Genomic DNA, 17428 nt, shown 5'->3' with positions numbered 1-17428 from the left:
AATGCAAAACATGAACAAAAGTGGACAAAAACTATATTTAAAAAAAAATACAAGAGTCAGAGTCTAGTGCGTATCGCTGAGCTTTGCTGTCCATGACATCATCACCACCATCATCACCAGACAGTCCACTATAATATACAGGAACACATCGCAATACTTGCATTTCTAAATAGTCTTGTACTTCTTCCTTTGAAGGCAGAATACACAATGTTTTCTCCCACCTGAGACCTTGCCTCTCTTGGCAGAGGTTGAGGTGTCCACAATTGTCACTGGATCGCATGACCTCTTCTCTGCCACCGGCAACACTTCAGTGACAGCTGCAGCCTCCAATGGCTCAGACATTGTGGCTTCATCAAGTCCAAAATCCAAAATTCTAGACCTTGTGGCTACAATTCTTTCATGGATGGCCAGGTTCTGGTGAGGCTGGTAGTATGCCCTGCCTGTCACCAAGAGCTGTTTCCTGAGGGGCTTCACACGAAAGAGCCAATCATAGACAGTGGTGCCTTTTAGGTGATCATTTTGCTCATTATCTTTGATGTTGCTCATGTACCAGATTATTGCCTCAAATCTGTAGTGTACCATAAACGAGTTTGGGAATGGAAAATTATGGAGCTTATCTTTTCTCCACAAATATCAAACTCTTGATGGATTTATTAGTCTTTAGTAAGCCACCATAAATGACTAGGATCAGGAATTTGTGTGTCTTCAGGCTAGCTACAGGACTCCATGGTGTCTACATGCCCTTTTTCTCTTTGTACTCTGCACACAGGTTTATGTTGGTGCAGAGACTTGATTGTGGCTTTATCAAAAAATTAATGGAACAGATCGAGAGAAGTGTGCTGCTGGTGGCTATCAAGCTGTAACCCAGGAGTGTGGGCAGGAGAAAAGTTAAGCAACGTGATCATCTTCGTTAATATCGTGCCACTTGCTCTGTTCATGTTTTGTTGAAGATACAGGAGCACTGGCTCTCCTAATGGCTCAAATGGGTGACACATGAGTGCTACCTCTTCTCTGACTTCTCTAGAGGTAGGGGCAGTTGGAGCTGTCAGTTTTGCAGTGGAAAGCTCCATGTGAGTGTAGGGGAGAAGGCTTCAGAAGAAATTTGAAAATATCGAGGACCTTATCTTCTTCTCTGAAACAATAAATGATCAAAAATACAAAGTACAATTTCCCCACTACAAGCAAAAATTTAAAATAGAAAGGAACATAGCTTACATATATTTTAAGGGTTGGGTCCAGTCCTTGCTGGAATGCTTGCTCCTCAGTTGAATCCACGCTGACTTCCTCCTACAAAACCCTCAAATTCCTTGCTAGTGTCACTCCAAAATAACTCTTCCAAAACCTCTGACACATTCAGGCTGTTTCAGGACCATGCAATCATTACAAGACGCTAATAAATCGCGTGCTGAGCAAAAAGCCTAGAGAAAACTAGCCATCAGAGAAAGTAAATGCTGCATGGACAAGAACATGCCAAAACTTACTCCATCAACTTTTGGGGGAGGACAACGAAGCTTGAACAGCCATCACGGCTGACATAAAACCCGTCTGGTGTTAGCTGATTGGCCTATACTTGCTGACTAATATCAACCGCTCCAGAACAATAGGTGAATGCATAAAAGTCGGGTGGGGAAGATGTTCAATCTTGGCAAGTGAGGTCTTGTTTGAAAGCTAAAAGTTTCTACAAGTGGTCCATGTGGGTGCCAATCAAGGAAGACTAACCTATTACAATTTTTTTTTTAATCACAATTTGTTTAGCATAGCCAAGGTAGATAGCACTATTTTTTAATGTGTGTCACCACAATGTATGGCTAATTACTCAGTTCCAGAGGGGTGGGATACTAAAACAATGCATTTCAAAGATGGCATCTGTGACTAAATGTGTTGTCAATAATGGTGATGGACTATATACAGATGGAAATGTTCATGACTTATAAATCATGAACCGGGAACAAACTGGATTTTCGTCTTTGTAGGTAATGTAAGGAAGTTTCTGATATTGGATCTAAATGTTATAATTTTATTGTGGTAGTATATGGTGTTTTACAATCAAAAAAGCTTTAGTTGCACTGTCTGATTTATATCTGTACCTGTGTTATTGTGGAGAGGTGTGAATTGTTTGCCCAGCAGGGGGCTCAAAACCCTCCCCTTTCCCATTGCTCTGCTCAGCAGCAGCTAAACACCCGACACTTCACACACAGTAAGACAACAGCCAACAGCTTAATCTTATAACAGACTTGTGGCAATAAAATAATTAATTTGTTTATATTGATAGAAAATGTCAGATAAGTCGATTTCCATTCTGTCGGTGGAATGGAACGCCAGAGAAAGAGTTCAATTATGTTCCACTATGGTAAATATGAAACAATTTAGAGCACAGAAATATTCCAGTTCAGGCACAGAGTGTCGCATTTCATGCACAACCCTTGTGATGTACACCGATAAGCCATAACATTAAAAGGTGAAGGGAATAACACTGATTATCACATTACAGTGGCACCTGTCAAGGGGTGAGATATAATAGGCAGTAAGCGAAAAGTCAGTTCTCAAAGTTGATGTGTTGGAAACAGGAAAATGGTCAACTGTAAGGATCTGAGTGACAAGGGCCAAATTGTGATGGCTAGATGACTGGGTCCGAGCATCTCCAAAATGACAGGTCCTGTGGGGTGTTCCCGGTATGCAGTGGTTAGTACCTACCAAAGGTGGTCCAAGGAAGGACAACCGGTGAAGCAGCAACAGGGTCAACCATGGAAGAAGATGGCCTGGTCTGATGAATCCCGTTTTCCTTGACATCATGTGGATGGCCAGGTGTGTGTGCTTAAATGGGGAAGAGATGACACCAGGATGCACTATAGGAAAAAATTTGTGGGCATCTGTACATCTGTGTGAATCTGTGTGATCGAGCATCTGTGGGATGTGTTGAACAAACAAAGTCCAATCCATGGATGCCCACCTCAAAACATACAGGACATAGAGGACACAATATTAGGCAGATGGTTTTAAAGTTATGGCTGATTGCTGTAATACTGCAAGCTTAAATAAGTTAGTTACCAAATGTGGCTGGAATGAAAATGAACAATGAGGGGCCTAAATGGTTTTGAGTTTGTGTGCTGGAAAAACATACTGGGGCTATCAGGCTTCCAGATCAAGTTGCAAACTCTGTGTGCTGCTATAAATAGAACAGTAGGATATCACTCTTACAGTGCTGGCTAACGGGGAAACCAGCAGGCCAAAGAGCAGCCATGTGCAGTAAAACTACACTTTATGCATTCTTCTTCCATCTCTCTTGTTCTCTCACATGCACACACCCCACAATATACATTCTGAATAGTCGGCACAATTTCAAAACAAATTATAACAGTTTATACAAACTACCACAGACATAGCCCTGCTGTTATTCAGGGTGTTAAGTATAGGGGCAGTTACAGCTCAGTGGTTAAGGTTATGAGTTACAGTAAATGCACACTGAACATAAATTCGTAAAAAGATATTTTCTCATTCATTTTCAATGGTCGTAAGATGGCAAGAGGCATTTTGTTTGAATACATGCAAAGGAACTAAATCAATGATCCGTTAAAACTAAAGTACTAGTCAAGAACCCCAACACCACTGTAATGTGCAGACCACATTTAGTCAAGAAACTGTTGCTGTGTTTGTGGTGCCTTGTAAGTGGCAATTTGTAAGTTGAAATACTATCAATTCCCACCTCTGGGCATTTGAAATGTGGAAAGATGCCTCTAAAAAAGCATGTCTTTTGCTTGCTCTCTCAGAGCATATAAAGCTCATAAAAACCTACCTTACAGTTATAACTACACCTTTACATTTACAGGCCTGAGTGGCTTTTGGTACTGTTCTACTATAGTGCTCCAAACATTTTGGACTGGCATTACAGGACAGCAACAACAACGGACAATAGTGAGTAGCTTAGCAATAAGCTAGCCACCTAACGTTAGTGATAACATTGATGATTACTGTGATGAGGAGGAAGGAAGGCCCAGGCTGTGAGGACACACGCCTGGCACTGAGTCTTATAATCAGTGGGAAGGAGCAATAAAGGAGTGGCTAGAAGCGCCAGAGAGAGAGAGACACACACACACACGCATGTGCACTTTATGTTTGACTTACTTTGGTCTGTTGTGATTTATGTTTTGTTTATGAATAAAATTCATGTTTGTTTATGTTCAGCTGGTTCCCGCCTCCACCTTGCCCAACTTTGAAGTTTGTTACAGTGGTGCCGAAGCCCGCAAAGGAGGAGGGATGTGCTGTCGGAGAGCCCTTGCCACTGTGTGAGGATTGAGGCCTCAAGAAGGCGGTGGTGCTGAAGTGGTTGCCGGGGAGGATGGAGGAGATGCTGCCATCCGCCGGGAGGCAAAGGAACCGCTGTCGTCCTCCTGAAAGGGGACAAGCAGTTGTCATCCACCACGGAAAGGAGGACCTGCTGCCGTCCGCCAGGGAGGCAGAGCTGCAGCTTTCATTTGCCTGAAAAGGGGAGGAGCTGTAGCTGTCCGCCAGGAAGTCCAGTGCCATCGCCCAGTGTCGTGGGGGATCACTTCCCAGCTGGCTGAGGACCAGATGACAGCGTGTCTGAGGACCAAAGAACCAGTGTTTTTTCTCTCTCTTCTGTCTCTCCCTCTTGCTGTCTATCCTACTCACTCCTTCTCTCTCTCCACTCTTCCATCGACTCCAGGATGCAGGGCTGGCCGGCTGAAGGCCGTAGCCGTAAGGACAGTACCGTCCTCCTCAAAGGGTTGTCTAATTCAATTCAATTCAATTCAATTTTATTTGTATAGCGCTTTTTACAATAGACATTGTCTCAAAGCAGCTTTACAGAAATATCAACACGGTATACAGATATTAAAGGTGTGAATTTATCCCAACTGAGCAAGCCACTGAGTGGCGACGGTGGCAAGGAAAAACTCCCTAAGATGTTTTAAGAGGAAGAAACCTTGAGAGGAACCCGACTCAGAAGGGAACCCATCCTCATCTGGGTAATCAGTGGGAGTGAGCAATAAAGGAGCAGCTGGAAACACCAGAGAGAGAGAGAGAGAGAGACAGAGAGAGAGAGAGACATGTGCACTTTATTTTTGACTTATGTTGGTCTGTTGTGTTTTATGTTTTGTTTATGACTAAACATTATATTTATGTTCAGCCAGTTCCCGCCTCCTCTTTGCCCGACTTTGAAGTTTGTTATAATTACATATTCAAAACAGGGATTACACTGTTCAGTGTTTGGCCATATTGATTTCATGTAACTCCATAAACAGGGAAGGAACTGGTAGTTGAGAAGACTACCCTAAGTGGACAAGTTGAAATTTCACATTGAGTGAGTGTTTTCGGTGGTTTTTACCAATTGTAGACAGGGAATTACAACTTGCAACTTCGCCTCGAACACAACATATGCTCCTTGCCGATAAGGCTGAATCCAGATAATATTTAGATTGTTATTATTAATATTTAGTTCATGAATCTCAGTTTTCAGAAAGAACTCAAGTCTGTGGTGTGTAACTTAAATGTCATGAATATCAACTTTGGTAAAAGCTGTTTGCTATCAGTGTGCTAATATTTTTTCAAAAAACAAAATGTACCCTACATTGTTGACAAGCTATCAAGAGGCAACTGAAAATGACTGCGAAAGCTGTTGATTGCAAAGTTTCATGCAGTCAAGGAGAGCTAAGCTTGCTCAGTTGACAAACAAGAGTAAAGATATAGAGTAGATTATGATTGGTGATGCTAATGTTCACAATGCTGGATGAAAACTCACAATATGTACACAAAGATAAAATTTGTATACTGGTTTTGTGATATTAATCATTCTATTAAGGGCTTGACATCTGAGGAGGATTTTAATAAAGACCAGTACCGTTGGTTTGACCCAAAAGCCTGTTCATATAAGGTTTTTGTTGTTAATGTTGAAAGACAGATGCAAGAGGCTGCTGAGCATACTAAGCAAGAAGTAATGGAGTACTGGAGTACTAAGCAAGATGGTTGATACCCTGTGCAGCACCATGGAACATCAGGCCAACATCACAGAAAATTTGGTGTAGCAGTAGAAATTCTCTTTGCTGCCACAGCCATACATGCTCATCCTTAAGGGAGATCCTCTTGAGTACAAGAGCATGTAGTCATTTGAGCATGTAGTCAGCTGATGACTTTGCCACTTTTGTTAACAAGAAGATTGGAAAAATCTGCCAGACCTTCATTACTACCCCTATTCCTACCCTACCCATTCAGGATTACCCCTCCATCTTCTTTGACACATTTTTCTCCTTTATCAACATAAGAAATCCTGCAGATTATCTAGTCCTATATTTCCACCAAATGCCCACTGGATCCCATCCCTTCCACAATTCACCAGTCCATCTCACAAGACCTCCTCCCCTTCATCTCTTCTATCATTAGTCACTCCACAGCATCTAGTCATGTACTGACTACATTCAAGACAGCTAGGGTTATTCTCATCCTGAAGAAACCCACTCTGGATACCTTGGACATCAGCACCTACTGGCCGATTTCAATCCTCTGTGGCACACTCCACAGAAACTGCTCTAGTGGCCATTACTGATTAGATTCATGCTGCTTGACCAGACAAACAGTCAGTCTTAATCCACCTCGACATTTCAGCTGCCCTTGACACGGTCAATCACAAGACTCATGAATCTTGGAATTCATGATGCAGCAAGACACGGTTTGCGTCCTAACTGGAGGGATGCTCACATCAAGTGTCATGGAGGGAATTCACATTTACTACACAAAGAGTCTCCAGTGGTGTCCCACAAGGCTCAGTGCTGGGTCCCCTTCTGTTCTTTCTCTATACCCGCTCTCTTGGTGATGTCATATCCTTACTTTGGATTTCATACCATTGCTATGCCAATGACACTCAACTGAACCTCAGGTTTGTCCCTGGACAACTCTCAGATCTCACCATCTGTCACTGCACAAAGCCCTGGGTGACCATGGACAACCAAATGTACTTCTTGCGTCTGACTTGCTCAGACTGTTTCCTCCTCTACAACATCAGGAGGATCTGGCCATTTCCAACCACATGAGCCACTAAGGTGCTTGTTCAGTCCTTTGTCATTATGTGACTGAATTACAGCACTATCAAGTCTGCCCCTGTACACTATTCAACCTCTGCAACTAATCCAGAATGCAGCTGCACAACATGTTTTCAACCTCTCCAAGTTCTACCACATTACTCCATTTCTATGCTCCCTCCACTATTTTCCTGTACCCGCTCGCATCATATTGGTAACACTGATGCATGCCTACAAAGAGAAAAAAGGAACAGTGCCGACCAACCTTAAAGCATTTATCATAATCTGCTCTACTCCCCAGTCCCTACAATCCTCCAGCACAGATTGTTTGGACCCACCATCTCTCAGAGTACAAGGAAGGCATGCATCAAGCCTCTTCTTTATGCTGACAATGAGGTGGAGGAATTAACATCCCCTGGTTGTCCAAACATTTAGGTCACTACCTATCTTCAAATAAAGATTAAAGACCTACAGTGGATATAGAAAGTCTACACAGCCGTTAAAATCGTAAGCCCAAAATTACAATATCCTGATTTAACTTGTACTTTGTTAAAGCATCTTCTGCTTGTAATGCATCACAAAACCTGCCATTTTCACAGGGATGTGAAGACTTATTATATTCCCAGTACCATTCACCAAGTACTTAAATTTGTTACTTAAAAAGTCCTTGTCTTGTGTTATTAATACTATAATAATTACCCAACAGTGTTTTAGATTGATGGTACCTTTAATGCTAGACCTAGTGAACTAGAAAGAGGATGTGTTTTGAAAGAGACTTCAAAGCACTTCTGTAACTCACTCTGGATAAGATCAAACAGATTTAAGGCTGTTTGCATATGGAGCCAGCAAGAGGATACTGTAGAGCAACACAGGGAATGAGTCTTTTTTTGTACAATACTGTAATGTTATGGCAGATATCAATTATGTGGAAGAGATACAATATAAGAGGAAATTGGAGTATAGTTGTTTGCGAAACCCATGAGCAAAGTAGAGTTGATGTGAAGTTGAACAAATTTCAAATACAAACTAGTGAAACTTTTTCTTCACTCAGTGTTTGGAAACATAAAAAACAGCCTGATGGTAAAAAGTGATTTGAACCCTCATAAAAAGCAAAGATGTTAGTGGTAGCTGAGTAGTTAAAGGCACTGGGCTACTGACCGGAAGGTTGTACAAATGATTCTACTTGCAGAATGATTGTGTGGCAGTATGAGGTGAAAAACTAGCCATACCTCAAGGTAGTTTATCTCCCTGAATTAAACGCAGATGTTGGACTGCTCAATGGAGCTAATATAACCAAAGTGATAGAATCCTGGCAGGTTGGTTGAGTGAAAACAGTCAACCTTTTTTGCAGAGAATGGTGCTGGGAGTGAGAGTGAATGAACCTTTCAGAAACATTGCTATCAATATTAAAAAGGGAAGGAGCTTTCAAGTGACTACAAATCACATATCTGAGAAATTGTGGTAGAAACAGGATTTTTTAGAAGCTGAAAGGGATGACAAAATATCTAAGGAAGATGATCAGTTTATGGAGATGGTGTCATAATCAGCTAACTCAGGGACATTATTAGCTTGTGTTTAACTTCAAAGAATATGACTGCATACCTGATAATGAAAAGATGACTGAAAAATAAGTACTTAAACTCAAGGGGAAGTTCATAAAAAATCCAAAGAAGAAAGATCAGATGGAAGTATATGGTCTAGACCTTACCATGGCATATACCATCTTGTCAAGCAGAAGTTGAATGTCATGTTTGACTGTAGAGCAACTTTTAAGGCCTGGAGCTCACCAGCTTGCTTGTCAAAGCCATTCAGACAGGAACCTGTGGATATTATGGCCGATGTAGAGGGTGTAGCTGTCCACAATGAAGATTCAGACCCACAGGCCTTATGGCGGTCTAATGGTGACTGCACTGGAGACTTGGTGGAATACAAAATGGTTGTAAATTAGTTTAGTGCTTCTTCCTCACCATGTTGAATGAGTTTTACACTCCAAAAATCTGTTGAGGACAATAAAGCAATATACAGGGCAAACACTGTATACAGAGTTCTTAAAAAATTAATGATTTTTTTTTTAAATGATTCTTTGTCTGAATACAAGTAGCAGGTATTCAGTGGTCAAACATCCTGAGAGAATTGTGTGCCAAAGGAGAATTTCATCTTGTTAATGGACAAGCAACAGTCAGAAAGTTCTTTCACTGATCTCAGTTATTAGCTCTATGAACCTTTGGGCTTTTTCGGCTTTTGGCTTTATCCTCTGGTTTTGCCTGCAAAAAGAATCCTGCAGGCCCAAGACAAGGTGGGATAATTACATATGAGAGTCATACATAAGTGGATGGTTTGGCTAACGTTTCATTGACTTTAATAATTCAAATATAGCTGATGTAATTAAACCTACAAATTTTGTAAAAGTGCCATTTGGACAGCTTCACCACTTTGCAGATGTTAGCAAAAATGCATATGACAGAGTGAGTGAACTCGTTCTGAAAAACCAGAGAAATCAAGCGAATTGTGCATTCATGACACCATGAGCTACAGCTGCACCATGTATAATCCCTCAGATGGTGCTTAGAGCAGCTGCAGTTGCCATAAAGATGGACTAGGTGTTCAGGAAGGACTTGTAGTTGACATTTGTGAGCTCAGTTTCTGGACAGAAAGCATGAGGTTCCAAACATTTGTCGTGAACCGAGTCACAATTATTAATACCAAACGATTCAGATGGTGAACGGTGGAACTACATAGAAACTGCTAAAAACTGCATCAAGAGGACAGAAAATGTATGTCTTTTTGCAGATTGAGGCATGGTTATCTGATCCAGAATTTCTATACCATTACACTAATGAGTAGCCAAAGACTCCTGAGGTCTGCAGAGGATCCAGTAGTCAAAGGATAAATGATAAATATAAAGGATAAATTCCTTACAGGCACAAAAATCAGCAGATCAGAATGCTTCAGTTCAGTGGGGGCTATGGCACCTCAACAAAAAGGAAGACCCTCATTAGTACAAACAGTTGAGGCAAATCAGATGTAGAGAGACAGATGATGAACAACAGCATGCTGGAATTCAAGGCCAGTCTTTCCCAACCAAATTGCCATGACATCAGTAAATAAATGTCATTAAAATGCAGATCACCTCATTAAATACCCAGTATAAAATTTATTTAACAGCGCAGAACGCAATATCACATTGTTTTTTTGCTATTTTTTGAGACTGGAGACCCAGTTTATAAATGCTAATCTACAGTAATGCTTGAAAGTTTGTGAACCTTTTAGAATTTTGCACGATTTTCACACGTCCTAAGAATAGACAAAGAGAACCCAACTAAACAAATGAGACAAAAATATTATACTCAGTCATTTATTTATTGAGGAAAATGATCAAACATTACATATCTGTGAGTGGCAAAAGTATGTGAACCTCTAGGATTAGCAGTTAATTTGAAGTTGAAATTAGAGTCAGGTGTTTTCAATCAATGGGATGGCAATCGGGTGTGATTAAGCACCCGGTTTTATTTAAAGAACAGTCTATCAGTCTGTTCTTCATAACACATGTTTGTGGAACTGTATCATGGCACAAACAAATTAGATTTCTGAGGACCTCAGAAGAAAAGAAAAAAGAAAAAAAAAAAACACAGGAGTTGTTGATGCTCATCGGGCCATTCACGACCATTGTTACCCTTCCCAGGAGTGTTCAACCACCAAAGATCACTCCAAAAGTGAGATGTGTAATGGTTGCAAGGTCACAAAGAAACCCAGGGTAACTTCTAATCAACTAAAGGCCTCTCTCACATTGGCTAATGTTAATGTTCATGAGTCCACCATCAGGAGAACACTGAACAACAATGGTGCATGGCAGGGTTGCAAGGAGAAAGCCATTGCTCTCCAAAAAGAACATTGCTGCCCTTCTGCAGTTTGCTAAAGATCACGTGGACAAGTCAGAAGGCTATTGGAAAAATGTTTTGTGGAGAGATGAGAACAAAACAAAAGTTCTGGTTTAAATGAGAAGTATTATGTTTGGAGAAAGAAAAACACTGCATTCCAGCATAAGCATATCATGGTATGGGCCTGTTTTGCTGCATCTGGGCCTAGACAGCTTGTCATCATTGATGGAACACTGAATTCTGAGTTATATCATGAAAATGTCATGAACAAATGAACAAATTCTAAAGGAAAATGTCAGGACATCTATTTCTGAACTGAATCTCAAAAGAAAGTGGGTCCTGCAGCAAGACAACGACCCTAAGTATACAAGTCATTCTACCAAAGAATGGTTAAAGAATAATAAAGTTAATGTTTTGGAATGGCCAAGTCAAAGACCTGACCTTACCCCAAAAGAAATGTTGTGGATAAACTTGATACAAGCAGTTCATGTGAGGAAACCCACCAACATCCCAGAGTTGAAGCTGTTCTATACTGAGTAATGGGCTAAAATTCCTCCAAACCGTTGTGCAGGACTAATCAACAGTTATAAGAAATGTTTAGTTGCAGTTATTGCAGCACAAAGGGGTCACACCAGATACTGAAAGCAAAGGTTCACATTGCCACTCACGGATATAAAATATTGGATAATTTTTCACAATAAATAAATGAACAAGTATAATTTTTGGTCTCATTTGTTTAATTGGGTTATCTTTATCTACTTTTAGAACTTGTGTGAAAATCTGATTATGTTTAGGTTTATGCAGAAATATAGAAAATTCTAAAGGGTTCACAAACTTTTAAGCACCACTGTAGATACGAGTAGTCTAAGTGGAGTGAGAAGAGAGACACCCCTGATCCAATATGTTTTCTGAAAAGAATGAACTCTTCTACTTCTGATTCTGAACCTTCACCCCTTTGTAGCAATCCCGATTGGATAGTTGAGGGTAGCTGTAAGAAAAAGTCGGTAAGAAGGCAGTATGATTGAAAGCTACCTGGCATATAGTTTCACCTACATTGGAGAGTCACTGTGCCATCCCTCTACGTGTTTGGCGTTTGGGGAAAAACTTTCAAATCATGCAATAGTTCCAAGCATACTTAACAGACATCTGACAACAAATCGCACATTACTAGCTAGCAAGGAGGCAGTCTATTTTATTCATTTGAACAATCAACATAAAAAACAAAAGCTATTCATGATGATGCGTCCAAAAGTTTCAAAAAGAACTTGAACCTATCTATCCAGTATCTGAGATATTGGCTAAGATAAAAACCCTTAAACAATTGCTGAAATGTCATATTGCCTGAATGTAAAGCAGCTAAAGAAATCAGTAGACACATACACCGATCAGCCACAACATTAAAACAATTGACATGTGAAGTAAATAACATTGATTATCTTGTTACAATGGCACCTGTCAAGGGGCAAGATACAGTATCTCACAAAAGTGAGTACACCCCTCACATTTTTGTAAATATTTGATTATATCTTTTCATGTGACAACACTGAACAAATGACACTTTGCTACAATGTAAAGTAATGATTGGACAGCTTGTGTAACAGTGTAAATTTGCTATCCCCTCGTAATAACTCAACACACAGCCATTAATGTCTAAACCTCTGGCAACAAAAGTGAGTACACCACTAAGTGAAAATGTCCAAATTGGGCCCAATTAGCCATTTTCCCTCCCCGGTGTCACGTGACTTGTTAGTGTTACAAGGTTTCAGGTGTGAATGAGGAGCAGGTGTGTTAAATTTGGTGTCATCGCACTCACACTCCCTTATACTGGTCACGGGAAGTTCAACATGGCACCTCATGGCAAAGAACTCTGAGAATCTGAAAAAAAGAATTCTTGCTCTACATAAAGATGGCCTAGGCTATATATTGCCAAGACCCTGACACTGAGCTGCAGCATGGTGGCCAAGACCATACAGCGGTTTAACAGGACAGGTTCCACTCAGAACAGGCTTCGCCATGGTCGACCAAAGAAGTTGAGTGCACAGGCTCAGCGTGATATCCAGTGGTTGTCTTTGGGAAATATGAGATGTATGAGTGCTGCCAGCATTACTGCAGAGGTTGAAGGGGTGGGGGGTCAGCCTGTCAGTGCTCAGACCATACGCCACATACTGCATCAAATTGGTCTGCACGGCTGTCATCCCAGAAGGAAGCCTCTTCTAAAAATAATGCACAAGAAAGCCTGCAGTTTGCTGAAGACAAACAGACTAAGAACATGGATTACTGGAACCATGTCCTGTGGTCTGATGAGACCAAGATAAACTTATTTGGTTCAGATGGTGTCAAACATGTGTTGTGGCAACCAGGTGAGGAGTACAAAGACAAGTGTGTCTTGCCTACAGTCAAGCATGGTGGTGGAGTGTAATGGTCTGGTGCTGCATGAGTGCTGCCGGCACTGGGGAGCTACAGTTCATTGAGGAATCCATGAATGCCAACATGTACTGTGACATACTGAAGCAGAGCATGATCCCAGCATGTAATCCAGCATGATAATGACCCCAAACACACCTCCAAGACGACCACTGCCTTGCTAAAGTAGTTGAGGGTGAAGGTGTTGGACTGGCCAAGCATGTCTCCAGACCTAAACCCTATTGAGCATCTGTGGGGCATCCTCAAAGGAAGGTGGAGGAGCCTAAGGTCTCTAACATCCACCAGCTCCATGATGTCGTCATGGAGGAGTGGAAGAGGACTCCAGTGGCAACCTGTGAAGCTCTGGTGAACTTCATGTCCAAGAGGGTTAAGGCAGTGCTGGAAAATAATGGTGGCCACACAAAATATTGACACTTTGGGCCCAATTTGGACATTTTCACTTAGGGGTGTACTCACTTTTGTTGCCAGCGGTTTAGACATTAATGGCTGTGTGTGGAGTTATTTTGAGGGGACAGCAAATTTACACTATTACACAAGCTGTACACTCACTACTTTACATTGTAGCAAAGTGTCATTTCTTCAGTGTTGTCACATTAAAAGATATAATCAAATATTTACAAAAATGTGAGGGGTGTACTCACTTTTGTGAGATACTGTATATTAGGCAGCAAGTGAACAGTCAGTTCTGGAAGTTGATGTGTTGGAAGCAGGAAAAATGGGCAAGAATAAGAATCTGAGTTAAAAATTCACGAACTAAAAGATTAAAAACTCTGGGTAGAATTAAAAACTTTTCTAATTGGCGAAAAATATGAATTAGCAGAGATGAGTTGGTGCTCAAAATTCTCTTACTTAGCTGATGTTTTTAGGAATCATAATGAGTTAAATGAGAAAATTCATGGTAAAAAAGGAAATCATATTTTTTCAACATACAAACTGCTAAGACTCCGATCCAAGCTCACCCTATGGTGCTCATATGTAGAAAAGGGGAAAATTAAAAGGGCACACTTAAAAGGTTTCCCTTGTCCAGCATGCATTCAAATAGCGCAGTGCCTGGCCTTATCGCTGAGCATTTGAAAATCCTCAAGGAGAGCTTTAATTTTTACTTTCCATCAGTGTCTTAGGCACAGTTTGACTGGGTTCATGACCCATGGTGTTCATCAACTCAACAGTTCAAAAGTTAAAAAGTTTTTGGATAACTGTTGAGAACAGTCGCTCAACATCTGTCTCTCATCCATTCTTGCTATGATACCCATGTTGTATGCTTTACCTCAATCTAAGATTTCCCATTGAAAGTAAGCTGCATGATTAAGTGTGTATGTGTGTTTTTTTTGTTTGTTTTTTAAAGTGCACGAGGATGGGTTATGAAAGGTGTGCTATGAGATTCTAAAAATTTGGTAAGTGTGCAACAGACAGAAAAAGGTTCAAGGTAGCATAGAATGGAAGTGTCTGAAACTGAAAAAGGTGGAGAATACAATCAGAAACGTGGATTTTCAGATGAGACATCAACCCTATAGCATGGAATAAATGTGAAGAAAAACAGTCTAATGTATAGAAACCATATGCTATACAAACTGCATCTATTGGATTCCCAGTAAAAGGTCAGCAAGAAAAAAATTGAAAAAAATTCCCTACAGGAAGGCAGCCAATGGCTGATGTACCTACTGACAGAGTACTGCTGGATGACCTACGATTTTTTATGCCTCTGTGCTAAATGGTGGAGGAATTGTATTTTCCAGTTGTCCATCCATTAGAGATTTTCATTAGCACAATATCTCAAGAACGTGGTTAAATATTTGCAGGATTTATATGGAATCATCCTTGTAACCTGCAGATTAGAACTGATAATAATCAGAACTGATTAGATTTTGGAACTGATCCAAATGGGGTCAAGATCACAGCAAGGTTAAACGGCTGAAATAATTTTCTTCAACAGTTTCTTTTCTGTTTGTCATTCAAAGATTTTACTTACATGCTCAGAAACTCAAGGTCCATTTTTTTGGCTAGGTATGATTTCTGCCAATGGTCCATCCATATGTCTGTCTGTGATTCAAAATTCTCATCAGCACAAAACTCAAGGATGAGTAGTTCAACATTTGTAGGATTTATATTGAATTATCATTGTAACCAGCATATGAACTGATTTTTTTTTTTGATGAAATAATCCAAACAGGGTCAAACAATGTTCCTTTCCTGTTTAAAGTATATTTTAAGGGAATTTCTGGCACACCAGTTAGTAAGAAGGACTAGACTAGTGGCAGAGGCATCCAAACTGAGGCCGTTGGAGTAAAGTTTGACCCTATTTGGACCATTCATAGCCAAGCATGGAAGATCCCATATCATTGAACACAGACTCAAGATCCTCATTGGACAGATTCTTGCATAAATGCCATCCCTTGATTTGTGGCCAGGGGTCTCATTTATCAAAGTGTGCATAGAAAAAGCCCCAGATTTGTGCACAAGAACCACCAGGACACAGTGTTTCAGACTAATTACCTAATTTGTCCTGCCACAGTTTCATAATGAACCTAAAATATTTTTCCACTTCTCATAATAACATTCAAAGTCTCTGTTTCACACCGTTGCTTTGACAAAGCAACTGTCACTCCAAGTCAGTGAGACCATTCCCCTCCACTCCCCCTCTGCTGTATGTGCACATGCTCACACACACACTCAAACCACCTGGCTGCATTATGGTGACACAGCCGTGCCAAAAATCCAAGCGTGTTGTTGGCGCTCGTGCATGAGATAAATTAGAACTGCGAGATGAAATTAGATGTAAACACATATAAAGGGGAGAACTCGCGTGCTTGTTTTAAACCCTCATTTGTGCAATACATGCTCTGGCGTGTGAGGAAAAATCTGTACGCACAAGCAAAATCATTCTCCACACTTGTTTCTCAATTATTGTTTCTACTCGTGCAAAAAAGTTATTTTGTCAGCAGTGGGTGGGCCCAACTGGCTTGACTGTAACCTCAAATAACTAACAAATTTTTCCAGAAATCAGTTCCGATTGGCTGCCTGCCACTGTGACGAACCATTAGCAAAGTTATGGTTCTTCCTGAGAGACATGGCTTCATCCATGGACACTCTTCATGCGTAATTTTTTTTGGTTAGTTTTTGACAGATAAGCTTACAACATACTACATAGTGTTAATTTTGTTAAATATAACTATGACGAAAAACGTTCATCGACGATCTTTTTTTACGTGACTAAGATGAGACAACACCATCATTAAACACTAAATGTGACTGTATCATTCAATATTGTTGATGAAAAAAGACCAGACTAAAATGTAGTTTAAAAAATAAAAACTTTACGAAAACATCTCTTTATTTTCGATGCTAAAAAGACGAGTTTCCCGAAAGCAGTTCAGCACATAAATGCGAGTTCTACACATAAGCGTAGCGGGGATGTTCTGTGTGTAGTTGTGCAATGTTGGCTTTAGTGGCCATGATACTGTACCTACAGGCTGCAGCCAATGGGAATGCTTCTCTCTCAGCAAACGTCCTCACAAGACCGATCAGACAACCTCAGGTAAGTTAACAGTTTTAACGGAATCAAAAATCTTAATAGAAACTTGAACGAAAATTTGTTTCTTTAAGAGATGCGATAGTAGACACTTTGATATGGATAAAGCTGCGTGCATGTAGCTGAAATGATCCAGGTTTAGTTTATTTTGAATCCCCTTATTCATCTTAATGTATTTTCATTATCATAGCTTGCTGAGTATTATATCAACTGTTATTTTAGCCTACATGTTTAGTACAAATTGAAACTTGGTCATTAGTTACATAGAGAGGTATGTGATGTTGTAAAGACTTTTAGCTGTCATTTATGCAGATTCTCAAGCCTCTATGGGCTTTTACTGTACCACTTTCTTTTTTTTATTGCACTGGAACAGTGTCACTCATTTTTGTTTATAGTCAAAAAAGACAGTTGGGCAGGATGAAAAAACTATATTAAATTAATTTGGACCACCTGGTAAAAAGGCTAGGCGTGAGAGGGCAGAGGGTCGTGATATAGAAGATAAGGATGATTGAACGGTGTATGTTTTATGCCACACATAATTCATGCATGTTGTTCTTTGGTCTTTC

At 40.4% G+C, this 17428-nt stretch overlaps 1 protein-coding gene across 7 annotated transcripts in view; it reads right to left on the bottom strand.

The window, feature by feature from the left end:
* The window catches only part of bcl9l (bcl9 like), a 96139-nt gene that overhangs the window by 72461 nt on the left and 6250 nt on the right, over positions 1-17428 (bottom strand). The window contains exon 1 of one of the 7 annotated variants that reach the window (XM_053678041.1): positions 2695-12415. The exons of the other annotated variants lie outside the window; for them this stretch is intronic. The gene's annotated coding sequence lies outside the window, so the exon portion shown is untranslated. Of the gene's footprint in view, positions 1-2694; positions 12416-17428 lie in introns of those variants that run through there. 7 annotated transcript variants of the gene reach the window in all.

Source organism: Ictalurus punctatus, chromosome 4, assembly GCF_001660625.3.
Source record: "Ictalurus punctatus breed USDA103 chromosome 4, Coco_2.0, whole genome shotgun sequence".
In the NCBI taxonomy this organism is placed as follows: Eukaryota; Metazoa; Chordata; class Actinopteri; order Siluriformes; family Ictaluridae; genus Ictalurus; species Ictalurus punctatus.
This window is presented reverse-complemented; position numbering and strand designations above follow the sequence as displayed.